Source organism: Cottoperca gobio, chromosome 9, assembly GCF_900634415.1.
Source record: "Cottoperca gobio chromosome 9, fCotGob3.1, whole genome shotgun sequence".
NCBI classification, from domain to species: Eukaryota; Metazoa; Chordata; class Actinopteri; order Perciformes; family Bovichtidae; genus Cottoperca; species Cottoperca gobio.
This window is the reverse complement of record NC_041363.1, coordinates 19,332,603-19,345,679: the sequence shown is the minus strand read 5'-3', so window position 1 is coordinate 19,345,679 and position 13,077 is coordinate 19,332,603.

The following is a 13,077-nucleotide window of genomic DNA, read 5'->3' as shown; positions in this document are numbered from 1 at the left end:
TTTCGATGACTCGTTATGGCTCGCAGACAATTTTGAGCTGACATTTTTTAACATGATTAACAAGTAATAAATAATTATACTGTGTCATTTTAAAGTAAAACATTTAGCAGCAGATTTGTTTTTAGTTATCCCCTCTCCTTTCCTCCGCTCTGTCTCTGACTGCACAGCGCACACACTTACACACTCGCGAAGGGCGGGGCTGCGCAAAGCAAGCAGTAGACCAGGGGTGTCAAACTCAATCACAGAGAGGGCCAACATTAAAATCTGGGACTACGTCGAGGGCCAAACACGGTCCACATTTATTGAACAGGATACACATATTGGATAAAGTGCAAAAAGATATGGAACATATTTAAGTCAACTGCAAACGGATTGCTGAGCAGTTCAATTTAATTTCTGAGCTGCAAAGTCGGCAAATGCTCTCAGTTGATCAGCAGAATGCTGTCGGGAACACAGAGGTGGAGATGTTTGTCAGTGTTTGGAAACACGTAGTGACCAAAGTTTCCTTCTGCATCAGAGTCTCCCACAGGCAGCTTGGCATCACACATGTCTGTGATCACACGGCCCTGAAGCTGCAGGTTTAACAGTGCGATGCTTCGTTATGTCGCACAAACAGTCCAGCTCACATCGTCCCAGAGATCTGTGGTGTGTTTCCCTTTGCTTTCCAAAAACTTTCATTTCATTCACACATTTAGATACTTCCTCAAATGTATTTTCCCGTGGTTGTGCCATGCATTGATTTAATTACCAAAACCGGCGGGACAGTTATGACAGACATGATATTTTCGGATATAATAATAATAATAATAAATTGTATTTGTAAAGCGCCTTTCAAAGCTAAAAGCAATCTCAAGGCGCTAAAATGCAGGACAACAACAAAAACAACACCAACAACAACATACATAAGAGGTTAAATAGGTCATAATTGCCTTGAGTTTGACACCCGTGCAGTAAACACTGAAACGTGCACATAAATGAGATAAATAACGTAAGCGTTTAGTTTATTTAATAAAAGAGCACATGTTCAATGCAACACTGATACCGCTATTAGTGCTCGGAGACGTGTTATTCTTAAAATAAATGCACGCATAAAGTTGCGTTCAAATTTATTAAATATATGGCTCTCAAGGAAATACATTTAAAAAATATTTGGCTTTTATGGCTCTCCCAGCCAAAAAGGTTCCCGACCCCTCGGAGAAAATCTTAATGTATTTGATGAAAAACGTCAGGTTAACTTCTTCAATGGGGCTTTGTTTTGACGGCCTTATCATTTCCAAATAGAGAATCTGAGAAGGAACAGTAGATACTTCATCAGGAAGAAAAAAAAGAACAGCTTCAGAAAACAAATACAATACAAGATTATGATGGGTTAGGTTAGAGGTTATACTGAAGTGTTTGTTATAATTAGTAAGTACATTTGTAGGACTTTATATAACATAGATGTTAATAACTAAGTTCAAACATCTGATTTCAGGTATTGTAAAATGGACTGGAAGTGATCTGGATGAATTAAAGTTACAAAACAAATAACAAAACAATAATGATGAATGTCTCTATCACAGTCAACATTTTATTATAATAGGTCATGCAACTGTTACTGTAATGTCTAATTGAGGAGAATGGCATAGATGGGTAGTGCATAATATTTTAGATCTCTGTCTTGATCAAAGGGGATTTTTCAGTTTTATTAACTATAACTATTATTGACACATTCCTTGAAAATGAACACAGTGAAAACATGATAGCCCATTCTAATGAACTGTAATGTAAAGCATCCTCTGATAATGCTTCACTGGTTTATTCTAATTCCAGGCTGAGGTCTAACGTTCATGAGCTACTAATCTTTGGAATATCCCAGGAGATGTGCAGTGTGGCTTTTAAACCTTTCTCAAGTATTTTTAATACTGTTTGTAAATTGTTCTAATAATGTCTAATAACTTTTTTTCTAATATTTTTTAACCTGTTATCTCTACTTCTTTCCTCTAATATAATCAGTACCCACGTTATAAAGGACGTTACATGACAAAACACAGTTTTTAATTACACAGAGGAGAGGGAGATGAAACGTGGGGATGAAAGAGAGGGAATGACATCCGAAAATCAAACCACATATAATTACACGACACGCCAACTAAACAACTGAATTGTTATTAATATAATTATTATTATAACTTGTTCTTAGGAGGGGGGGGGGGGGGGGGTTACTGTACATTTGTGTTATCTGTAGATAATAAATACTTGCAGGACTTTCGTTTTGGTCTCTCTGCCAAGGCCGGATGCCCAGGGGCCCCAGTCCCCTCAGGGTCCCAAAAGCCCCAGATTATAGTGTGTCAACAGCTTTTTGATATTTTAACTAATTGCCCATTTCTTATAGAATTTCTATCACTAAAGTGCAATATCAATTAAGGCAGACCCTTCACATGATACATATTCCTTCATAAAGTGCTGTTAAATTGAAGTAACTGCAACAGGGGCACAACAGCAATATTTTGCCCATTTTTCCAAAGAGGATAATCTGGCCATGACAATATCAAACTTTCTCTTTGATACTGAAAAAACCTTTCTATCTCTCTCTTTCTATCTCTCTACACATATATACATACATATACACACATATACACACATATGCACACACACACACACACACACACACACACACACACACACACACACACATTCTTTAGAATGTTCTAATTTATGTACATAAATTAGAACACTGATGACCTCACAGTCACCTTAGTGTTCCATCCTGCACTTCAGTTCAGTTCATTTCAGACTTATTCCCCACAGTGAACACTACACAGAGAGTATCTGCACTAAACTACACACATTTCACTACAAGAGGAAAGCACACTACTCCAACTGAGAAAACCTGAAGACAGAAGGCTCAGAATAAGAGAAAAGCAAGAAAAGCAAAGACAAAACAAGTCTGAACACAGACAGGTAAGTAATTGCATGATACAGACACTTAAGCACTGATTTGGTTTAGAGTTTAAAGATTACTTTTCACACACAAATATATAATAAGATCACATATGCTAATAAGTAAAATGATCAAATGCAAAAATGCTGTTTTACATCTCCTCTAGATTTCTGATTCCAGTAACATGGACAAAGACGCAGAGAACATGGATGAAATCTCCATCTCCCCTGCATTCTCCATGAAGTCAGTGACATCTGAGACTACCGACCAATTCTTTGACCAGGCTTTGGCGGATCTTGATGAGCCAATGCTTTGGGATGAAGTTTTAGAGAACAAAAAGGTCACTTGCTCAAGGATCGATTCAAACAGAGAGGAGAGTGAAATTACATTTCCTTCTTCTTGGTGTTCCTCCCTTGATTCAGACATCTCAGATATGGTCACACCTATGGTCATACCATTTGATCAGAACGTTGACGAGACAATTACAAACGTATGCCACAGCTACTTGTATCCAGAAAACCTGGAGACAGAGGCTGATGAGCTGACCAAGACACTGGAGGTCACTGAGCCTGCCGAAACTCTGGAGGTCACTGAGCCTACCAAGACACTGGAGGTCACTGAGCCTACCAAAACACTGGAGGTTAATGAGCCTACCAAGACACTGGAGGAGGTCACTGAGCCGACCAAGACACTGGAGGTCACTGAGCTGACCAAGACACTGGAGGTCACTGAGCCTACCAAGACACTGGAGGTCACTGAGCCTGCCGAAACACTGGAGGTCACTGAGTCGACCAAGACACTGGAGGTCACTGAGCCTGCCGAAACACTGGAGGTCACTGAGCCGACCAAGACACTGGAGGTCACTGAGCCTGCCGAAACACTGGAGGTCACTGAGCCTACCAAGACACTGGAGGTCACTGAGCTGACCAAGACACTGGAGGTCACTGAGCCTACCAAGACACTGGAGGTCACTGAGCCTACCAAGACACTGGAGGTCACTGAGCCTGCCGAAACACTGGAGGTCACTGAGCCGACCAAGACACTGGAGGTCACTGAGCCTGCCGAAACACTGGAGGTCACTGAGCCGACCAAGACACTGGAGGTCACTGAGCCTGCCGAAACACTGGAGGTCACTGAGCCTACCAAGTCACTGGAGGTCACTGAGCCTGCCGAAACTCTGGAGGTCACTGAGCCTGCCGAAACACTGGAGGTCACTGAGCCTGCCAAGACACAGTGGAAGAGGTGTTTCAGTAGATGGCAGAAAAAGAGGATTCAGCCATTTCCACTTGAACATTTGGATGAGGCCGTAAGGTCTGACTTGACATCTAGGAGCGCTGGAGAGAGCAAACAGGGCTCTCTTTGTTCTCAAGTGACACCCTCCAACACCTCCTACAGAGCAGCCCTGAGGTCCACTCCGCTAGAGATGGTGGACTACATGGAGGATCAAGAAACCTTCAGACAGAGCTCTGTTGACGAGTCTCAGACTGACTCTGATTGTCTCAGTAATAACCAAATTGATGTTATGGAGACCAAGACAAAGGGGAGCAACCACTTCCGCAATATCTTCTCAAAGGTTGGTATACATTTACAAGGACATTCTAAACATTAAGACCATTTTAAGACTACACGAGAATATGTTAAATCAGGTGGAACAGACCAGCAGAGACAATATGAAGGATTTGTGACCTTCCTGATTGTTTTCTTTTTGTTGAACTGAAGACATTTATTTGTGTTTATGTACTGACGTGTTGTTTTTGTTTCTATTACTTCCCCAAAAAGAATGAGAAGAAGGAGAAGAAGGAGAAGAAGGAGAAGGCTTTAACAGGGAATCTGACCAAGCAGCCTACTTTTTGGATGCAACTGTTGTGCTGCAGTTGACAAGTAAAGGACAAGATCAGGACCAACTTCAGCCACTCCACATCTAATGCCCCCTCTTCTCCCTCTCCCTGGCTTTACATGAAATAAAGTCAATGAGATATGCATTGTGCTGTGTTTTAAAGTGTTTTATGAGTCTGCTTCTCTAAATAAATACTTGAATATCATTGGTTCTATGTTCTTTGTTGGGCACATACATGGTAAGGGTTAGAAGGAACATAAGTTTCCCTGTTACTGACAAACCAAATTAAGCTACAACACCCATGTCTGTTGCACGTCATCTGACGCTCACACACACGGGCAGCGTCAGACAGACAGAAGAAGCGTGTGTGTGTGTGTGTGTGTGTGTGTGTGTGAAGCTCTCTGAATGCTTTAGAGATGATTACCCTTTTTCTTTAACTGTTTTAATATTAATATTAACACCTGAATATAAACTAGGCATCTACTATTTTATTTAACCACATATTCCTATATGAGGCTAGTCACCACTATTAGCATAAGCCTATGGCATTTTACACTGCATCAATTAGCCTCATCTAGCTGTCTTTTCCCTACCCTTAGCTCTTCTACTCTTACTTGGTATTAGTCACTAATATTAGTAGCAAGAGCAACAAGTTAGTGGACTGCTAAGTGTTAGAATGCTGTCTCTCTGCTCCGAAGTGTGTGCGTGTGACTCAGGTGGATCCGGACCCCGTGCTAAAGTCTGAAAGCATCAGTTTCACACACACCAACACATTTAGACTGAAGAGTGCATCAGAGAGGTACCATGCATCACAGATAATAAGTGACTGCAGGTTCCATAGACCAGGAGAGATAAATGAGCACTGTCAGCTAGAAGGTTCCTGAAACTGACCACTATTAATACGCCGCTCTAGTTCAAGAAAACGTCCAAGCATGAAAACTGTCCTCATCAGCATCATATTTGCCATCACTGCTGTATACATTCACAAACATTGTTGGTATGCCATAATGTTACCAGAATAGCTCTCTATTTGACAGAAGGAAGTAACACAACACTTCATCATTCCCGGAGCAGCAACAGCCATACCATACAAGCAGAACCATGAAACATAAAGAAACCATTAACTGGTGGAAGGTGATGGGACATTTCCTGTGATGTACAGCTGTTTGCCACCATCTGTTAGGCCAGGGGTCAGGAACATATGTCTTTCGATGATGCGATATGACTCGCAGACTGTGTCATTTTAAAGTAAAACATTTAGCAGCGGATTTGTTTTTAGTTCTCCCCTCTCCTTTCCTCCGCTCTGTCTCTGACTGCACAGCGCACACACTTACACACCTCTGTGTGTGTGTGTGTGTGTGTGTGTGTGTGTGTGTGTGTGTGTGTGTGTGTGTGTGTGTGTGTGTGTGTGTGTGTGTGCGCTTGTGTGTAGGGGGCAGAGCCCTGCGCTTAGCGAAACAGCAGAGGAGAAACTGCGCAAAGCAAGCAGTAGACCAGGGGTGTCAAACTCAATCACAGAGAGGGCCAACATTAAAAACTGGGACTACGTCGAGGGCCAAACACGGTCCACATTTATTGAACAGGATACACATATTGGATAAAGTGCAAAAAGATATGGAACATATTTAAGTCAACTGCAAACGGATTGCTGAGCAGTTCAATTTTAATTTCTGAGCTTTCATTTCATTCATTTCAACTTTCATTTCATTCACACATTTAGATACTTCCTCAAATGTATTTTCCCGTGGTTGTGCCATGCATTGATTTAATTACCAAAATCGGCGGTGGCATGATATTTTCTCGCGGGCCGGATATAATAATAATAATAATAATAATAATAATAATAATAAATTGTATTTGTAAAGCGCCTTTCAAAGCTAAAAGCAATCTCAAGGCGCTAAAATGCAGGACAACAACAAAAACAACACCAACAACAACATACATAAGAGGTTAAATAGGTCATAATTGCCTTGAGTTTGACACCCGTGCAGTAAACACTGAAACGTGCACATAAATGAGATAAATAACGTAAGCGTTTAGTTTATTTAATAAAAGAGCACATGTTCAATGCAACACTGATACCGCTATAGTGCTCGGAGACGTGTTATTCTTAAAATAAATGCACGCATAAAGTTGCGTTCAAATTTATTAAATATATGGCTCTCAAGGAAATACAGCCAAAAAGGTTCCCGACCTCTGCTCTAGGGCCACCAACAGGTTGACATTTTTGGTTCCAAGTTGAATGTCTCAACAATGATGAGATGAATTGCCATGACATTTAGTACAGATATTCATGCTCTCCAAAGGATGAATCTGTATGATTTCTGTGATCCTCCGACTTTTCCTCTAGCCACCATTGTTGATTTTGAGTGAAATATCTTGACATCTACTGAATGTATTATTGTGAAACTTTCTACACATATCCCTAGATAATAAACGTAACATTTCTAAATAATATAAGCTAGCACCATCAATGCTTTGATTTATGGCCAAATACCTGAAAAACTAATGAGTCAGTCTCAGCTGTACATTTTTGTTTAGTACTAATTGGCAAATGTTAGCATGCTAACAGGCTAAACTTAGATGGTGAACATGGTAAACATCAACTGTCCTCACAGAGCCCTTCTTGAGTTTTGTTGGACAACAGAGGAACACTACAACACAGACTTCTTAGCAGGATCAATTCATCTGTTGCTTTTGGTCTTTGCAAGGGACGTGTTGAGACTAAAGGCCCTGTCACACATATCTGTATGGCAGAAACGTATGCTGGTGTATACGAAATATCGGCAATACGTTGATATAAATTAAGGGTAAGTTGTGATCGTTCGAAGGACGCAGACGATACGCCGAACATGCCAGACATACGGCCCTGTCACACAGTTCTGTATGGCAGAAACATATGCTGGTGTATATGAAAAATTGCTCAAAATTTCAAATGCATCCAACTTTTCCACAGCGGTGTTGTAGCTGACGTATACATAACGAATACATAACAAATTATTATACGTATGTCAAATCTATTGATAGCGTATCACTTACTTATACAAAACTATCAGAGCGTCTGGCCAACGCAGCTGGAAAAGTACCATTTGGTTCACGTCATGCTGATGCTGGAGAACAGAATGTACTCTTGTCGCAGCCTCTCAGCATCCTCCATGCTCTCTGATGATGGGCTGATGTATTCATCAAGACGTGCTGTGAAGAGGTGAGGATGAGCTACTCACAGGGACCCTATGAGCTATATTCAAACCCCAATAAGCTCCCAAAACGCTAGCTGTACTGTAGAAACACGTTTAATAAGCTACTCCGTCGTCAGGCATCATCTTAACATAGGGTCGGAATAGGGTATCCACTCGTTATCAATACATTGGCTGTAGGGTTCACCGTCAGCTGACGTAGCCTATAAAGGACTGTCTCAGAAAATTAGAATATTGTGATAAAGTTCTTTATTTTCTGTAATGCAATTAAAAAAACAAAAATGTCATGCATTCTGGATTCATTACAAATCAACTGAAATATTGCAAGCCTTTTATTATTTTAATATTGCTGATTATGGCTTACAGCTTAAGAAAACTCAAAAATCCTATCTCAAAAAATTAGAATAGTTCCTCAGACCAAGTAAAAAAAAAAGATTTATAACAGCAAAACAAAATCAAACATTTGAAAATGTCCATTAATGCACTCAGTACTTGGTTGGGAATCCTTTTGCACGGATTACTGCATCAATGCGGCGTGTCATGGAGGCAATCAGCCTGTGGCATTGCTGAGGTGTTATGGATGCCCAGGATGCTTCAATAGCGGCCTTTAGCTCATTAGCATTGTTGGGTCTGGTGTCTTTCAGCTTCTTCTTCACAATACCCCACATATTCTCTATGGGGTTCACGTCAGGGGAATTGGCAGGCCAATCGAGGACAGTAATGCCATGGTCAGTACACCAGTTACTGGTGGGGTTTTGGCACTGTGGGCAGGTGCCAGATCATGCTGGAAAATGAATTCCTCATCTCCATAGAGCTTTTCTGCAGACGGAAGCATGTAGTGCTCTAAAATCTCTTGGTACACAGCTGCATTTACTCTGGGCTTGATGAAACACAGTGGACCAACACCAGCAGCTGACATGGCTCCCCAAACCATCGCTGACTGTGGGAACTTCACACTGGATTTCAAGCAACTTGGATTTTGCTCCTCTCCAGCCTTTCTCCAGACTCTGGCGCCTTGACTTCCAAATGAAATACAAAACTTGCTTTCGTCTGAAAAGAGGACTTTGGACCACTCTGCAACTGTCCAGTGCCTCTTTTCCATAGCCCAAGTCAGACGCTTCTTCCGTTGTCTTGAGTTCAGAAGTGGCTTGACCATGGGAATACGGCTATTGTAGCCCATTTCCCGGACACGTCTGTGAACAGTGGCTTTTGATACCTGGACTCCAGCTTCAGTCCACTGTCTTTGAAGCTCCCCCAAATTCTGGAAGCGACTCTTCTTCACAATGCTGTTAAGGCTGCGGTCATCTCTCTTGGTTGTGCAGCGTTTCCTGCCACATTTCCCCCTTCCAACAGACTTTTTGTGGATGTGCTTTGAAACTGCACTCTGTGAACAGCTTGCTCTTTGAGACATTTCTTTTTGTGTCTTACCCTCCTGATGGAGGGTGTCAATGATGGTCCTCTGGACAGCAGTCAGATCAGCAGTCTTCCCCATACTTGTGATTTAGTTTACTGAACCAAGCTGAGTGTTTTTCAAGGCTCAGGAAACCCTTGCAGGTGTTTCGAGTTAATTAGACGATTCAAGTGATTCGTTGAACACCCTACTAGTATACTTTTTCATGATATTCTAATATTTAGAGATAGGATATTTGAGTTTTCTTAAGCTGTATGCCATAATCAGCAATATTAAAATAATAAAAGGCTTGCAATATTTCAGTTGATTTGTAATGAATCCAGAATGTATGACATTTTTGTTTTTTTAATTGCATTACAGAAAATAAAGAACTTTATCACAATATTCTAATTTTCTGAGACAGTCCTGTATCTAACGTACCTCTAACGCAGGGGTGCCCAAAAGGTCGATCACGAGTGTAGTGCGGGTAGATCGCGCACCGTTAAAAAGAATATACATAGATATTCCCCCATATATATATTCTCGCCTTGCGCATTCACCACTGTTTCGCTCCCGCACACACACCTAAAGTCAGAGCGGAGGAGAGAGAACTACCCCCCGTCGCAAAAAAAGCTCCGACAGCACCCCACCCACTCATTCTGGTTTATCTGGGATGTGTACACAATAAAGAGACTTGCTCTGCTTCTTTCAAAGTCATCACTATACAACATAATACTCATGGAAGTACATTTTTTAATGAGGGGACATATATTCTAATGTAAACAAGCACATCTGGTATTACTTGCTCATACGATTGTGCTTTCATTTGATCCAGTTAAACTGAAGATTTATCTGGAAGAACTGCACATAAACATGATCGTCTAAGTTTATTCTGCAAAAGAATGCAACTGGTTTTTAAAGAATGATTGTTCCTATAACTCCATTGACATATTTAGTTTTATTCCAAATTGTTACACATATCATTTTCTTTATTCATTTTTAAAAATATATTTAAGTAAGGACTAAAATTGCTAATACATTATAAATAGGCCTGGGGTGTACTTTTAACTTTGAGACAGGACATCATTTTGGAATCAAACATATCACATGTAGAGTCTACAGAGGTGACTTTATATCACATTGTACAAGGGATTTAAAATTGATATCAAGCAAATCAAGGAGAGTAGTAGTAAGATCATTTCAATGTGTCGACACAGGTGACATGTTTGATAGAAACAAAGATAGCAGACAGTGCATTTTGAAATGTTTGCTCATTGTTGCACATTTAAAGCGCTGTGTTTGGTGTTGAAGGGCACTGTGCGTAGTGCAGTTGAAATCCAGGATTGCCTCAGTTTAAGGGCAGAAGCTTAAAGAGTAAACATGCATTCTGTTTTGATCTGATGTATGGTTTCAAGCTGTCTTTTAATTTCCCCAAATAAACAAAATGTTTGACAATTTTCAGATATAACCAAAACATTTTCCAAGATTCTTTATTTAGGTCAAAATTCAATTACTTACTCAAATATATTTTGAGAAATGATAATCATTTAAAATTACAAAAATATCAAATTATTTTCTATTTCCTTCAGGTTTATCTAAACAAATCCCAGGAGGTTGGATTTAATATTTTTAGTTATGAAGACTCTTTGTCTCAGTCTATAATTTGGAATGCCACAGGGCAGCGTACTCGGTCCACTTCTCCTCCTGTTTATTAATGACCCACACTCACTTAAAGTAAACACTGCATTTGTCCTCTTTATGCAAATTAAACTTTACATTAGATATTTAGCTTTAAAGAAGAAAATAAATCAACACCAAACTTTCCTCTGATTTTAATTTCCTATTTAACATGTGACAACTCAAAATTCAGACTATTAATGCATAGAAAATATTATTTGTATTTTCATTCTAGCAGGAAATGTGTTTAAATCTTCATGCAGTTTTAAATTCCTATTTTCCGGTTGTTCCCTCTACCACAGAACTTATTGAAACATTTTAAATAATGACAATTTGCCACTTTACAGAGAGTATTTTTCTTGGGATTATTTCTTTGCCTTGAACAGTCATTTGTAACTGCTCATAGCCAAGAGAGTCATAGCACATAAACACCCCACAAACCTGTGAAGAGTTGTTTTAACACAACAGTTTTGCATTGATAAAACAAATGAGATATACAGTGTTAAGTTAAGGAGCTTTAGAGGGGCATGAAGGCTATGGTCATATCCAATCTAAATACTAAACTAAGGTCACCAGCTGCTTCCTACAGTCTTATATTTAAGAGACTAATACGAGAGTGGTATATAACTCTCCACCAGAAAGCAAATAAGCATATTTCCCAAAATGTCAAACTTTTGCTGTAAGATTCATATGGAATTTAAGACTGTGGACGTTTTGATTTATAATAAGTAATTCAGTTAGTAACACGTGTGCTTTTCCTGTTGTAACATGTCAAAATGTCTCGTAAACTTCCCAACAACCGTCTCCTTCCTGCTCCCTGTAAAATTGTACCAAGAGATAATTCCACAAGAACTTCCAATAACAATAGGATTGCCTACCACATCTTACATTACATCTCATTTTCACAACTGAAATGTTAATATTAGCAACTATTCAAGTCTTCATAGGTGACAATCAGAAGTCTTCTCTGCTTTACAATCTTCATTTCAGTCCTCTGAAATCTAACTTAATTAATTTGAAATGTGACATTTCTAAACATTATCAAATGCTGCTATTCACACCTAATCACAGGTAGTACTACAAAGTGTGTAGTACTTTGGTATTATCAGAAAAATTAAATAAAAACACAGGCTCTACTATGTAGTGCAATCAGGATAAAAAAACAACCATGTAAAAAACAAATGAATTTCTTATGCAAAGAAAGATCATAGCTCCTTTTTTAAGTCTAAACTCGACACCAGATGTGTCATGGTGGCCTAGAGGTTTAAGAGTGAGGGCTCAAATAAGGATCAATAAGATTTTGAGATTGTAAAATGATGTTCAGAGATAATTCAGTCCCTTTGTAAACCTGTGAAAAACTGTTAGTACAGGAACATTTGTAGTAAAAATGTTGAGAATGTGTAAATAAATGTCTTCACAAATTACATTAGCGGTAAGGTTACACAATCGCTGAGAAAAAAATAAGTGGTTTGAGCCTCAACGCTTAAACTTCCCACTGTGTGCAACGCTGAAGTTACAAATCCATATCACACGAATTCTCCAACAATAAAGTGCACAAAGGAAATCTAAAACTTAAATATTTGCATTTTTAGACTCGCAGTTTGATTGACAACTGACGACACAAGTCTTGTATAATTTCTTATTAATATGTTTTTTGTACAAACAGCAAAAACAGTATACTGCCAAGATAATATACAGCATGTACTGTGCTGGGACACACACTTATGTTCAAAGTAAGAATTTTGGCCTTGCTTTAACAGCCAAAAGCAGTGTTTGTTCAGTGTCATACATAATGTGGGAGCTTTGAGTTTCTAAAAATCTTTCCTACAACCACAAATCTTTTTCTACATTCAAAATGTCTTATGTAGACCCCCACAGTTTTACAAAGGGTGATACAACCCTCATTTCACAAGTTTAAAATCTTATTGGCCTTTATTTGAGCCCATATAAGACACTGACCACGTAATTCCAACGCCCCCAGTTTTTTTTTTTTCTCTCTCTCTCTCTCCTCTCTCTCTCTCTCTCCTCTCTCCTCTCTCTCCCTCTCCTCTCC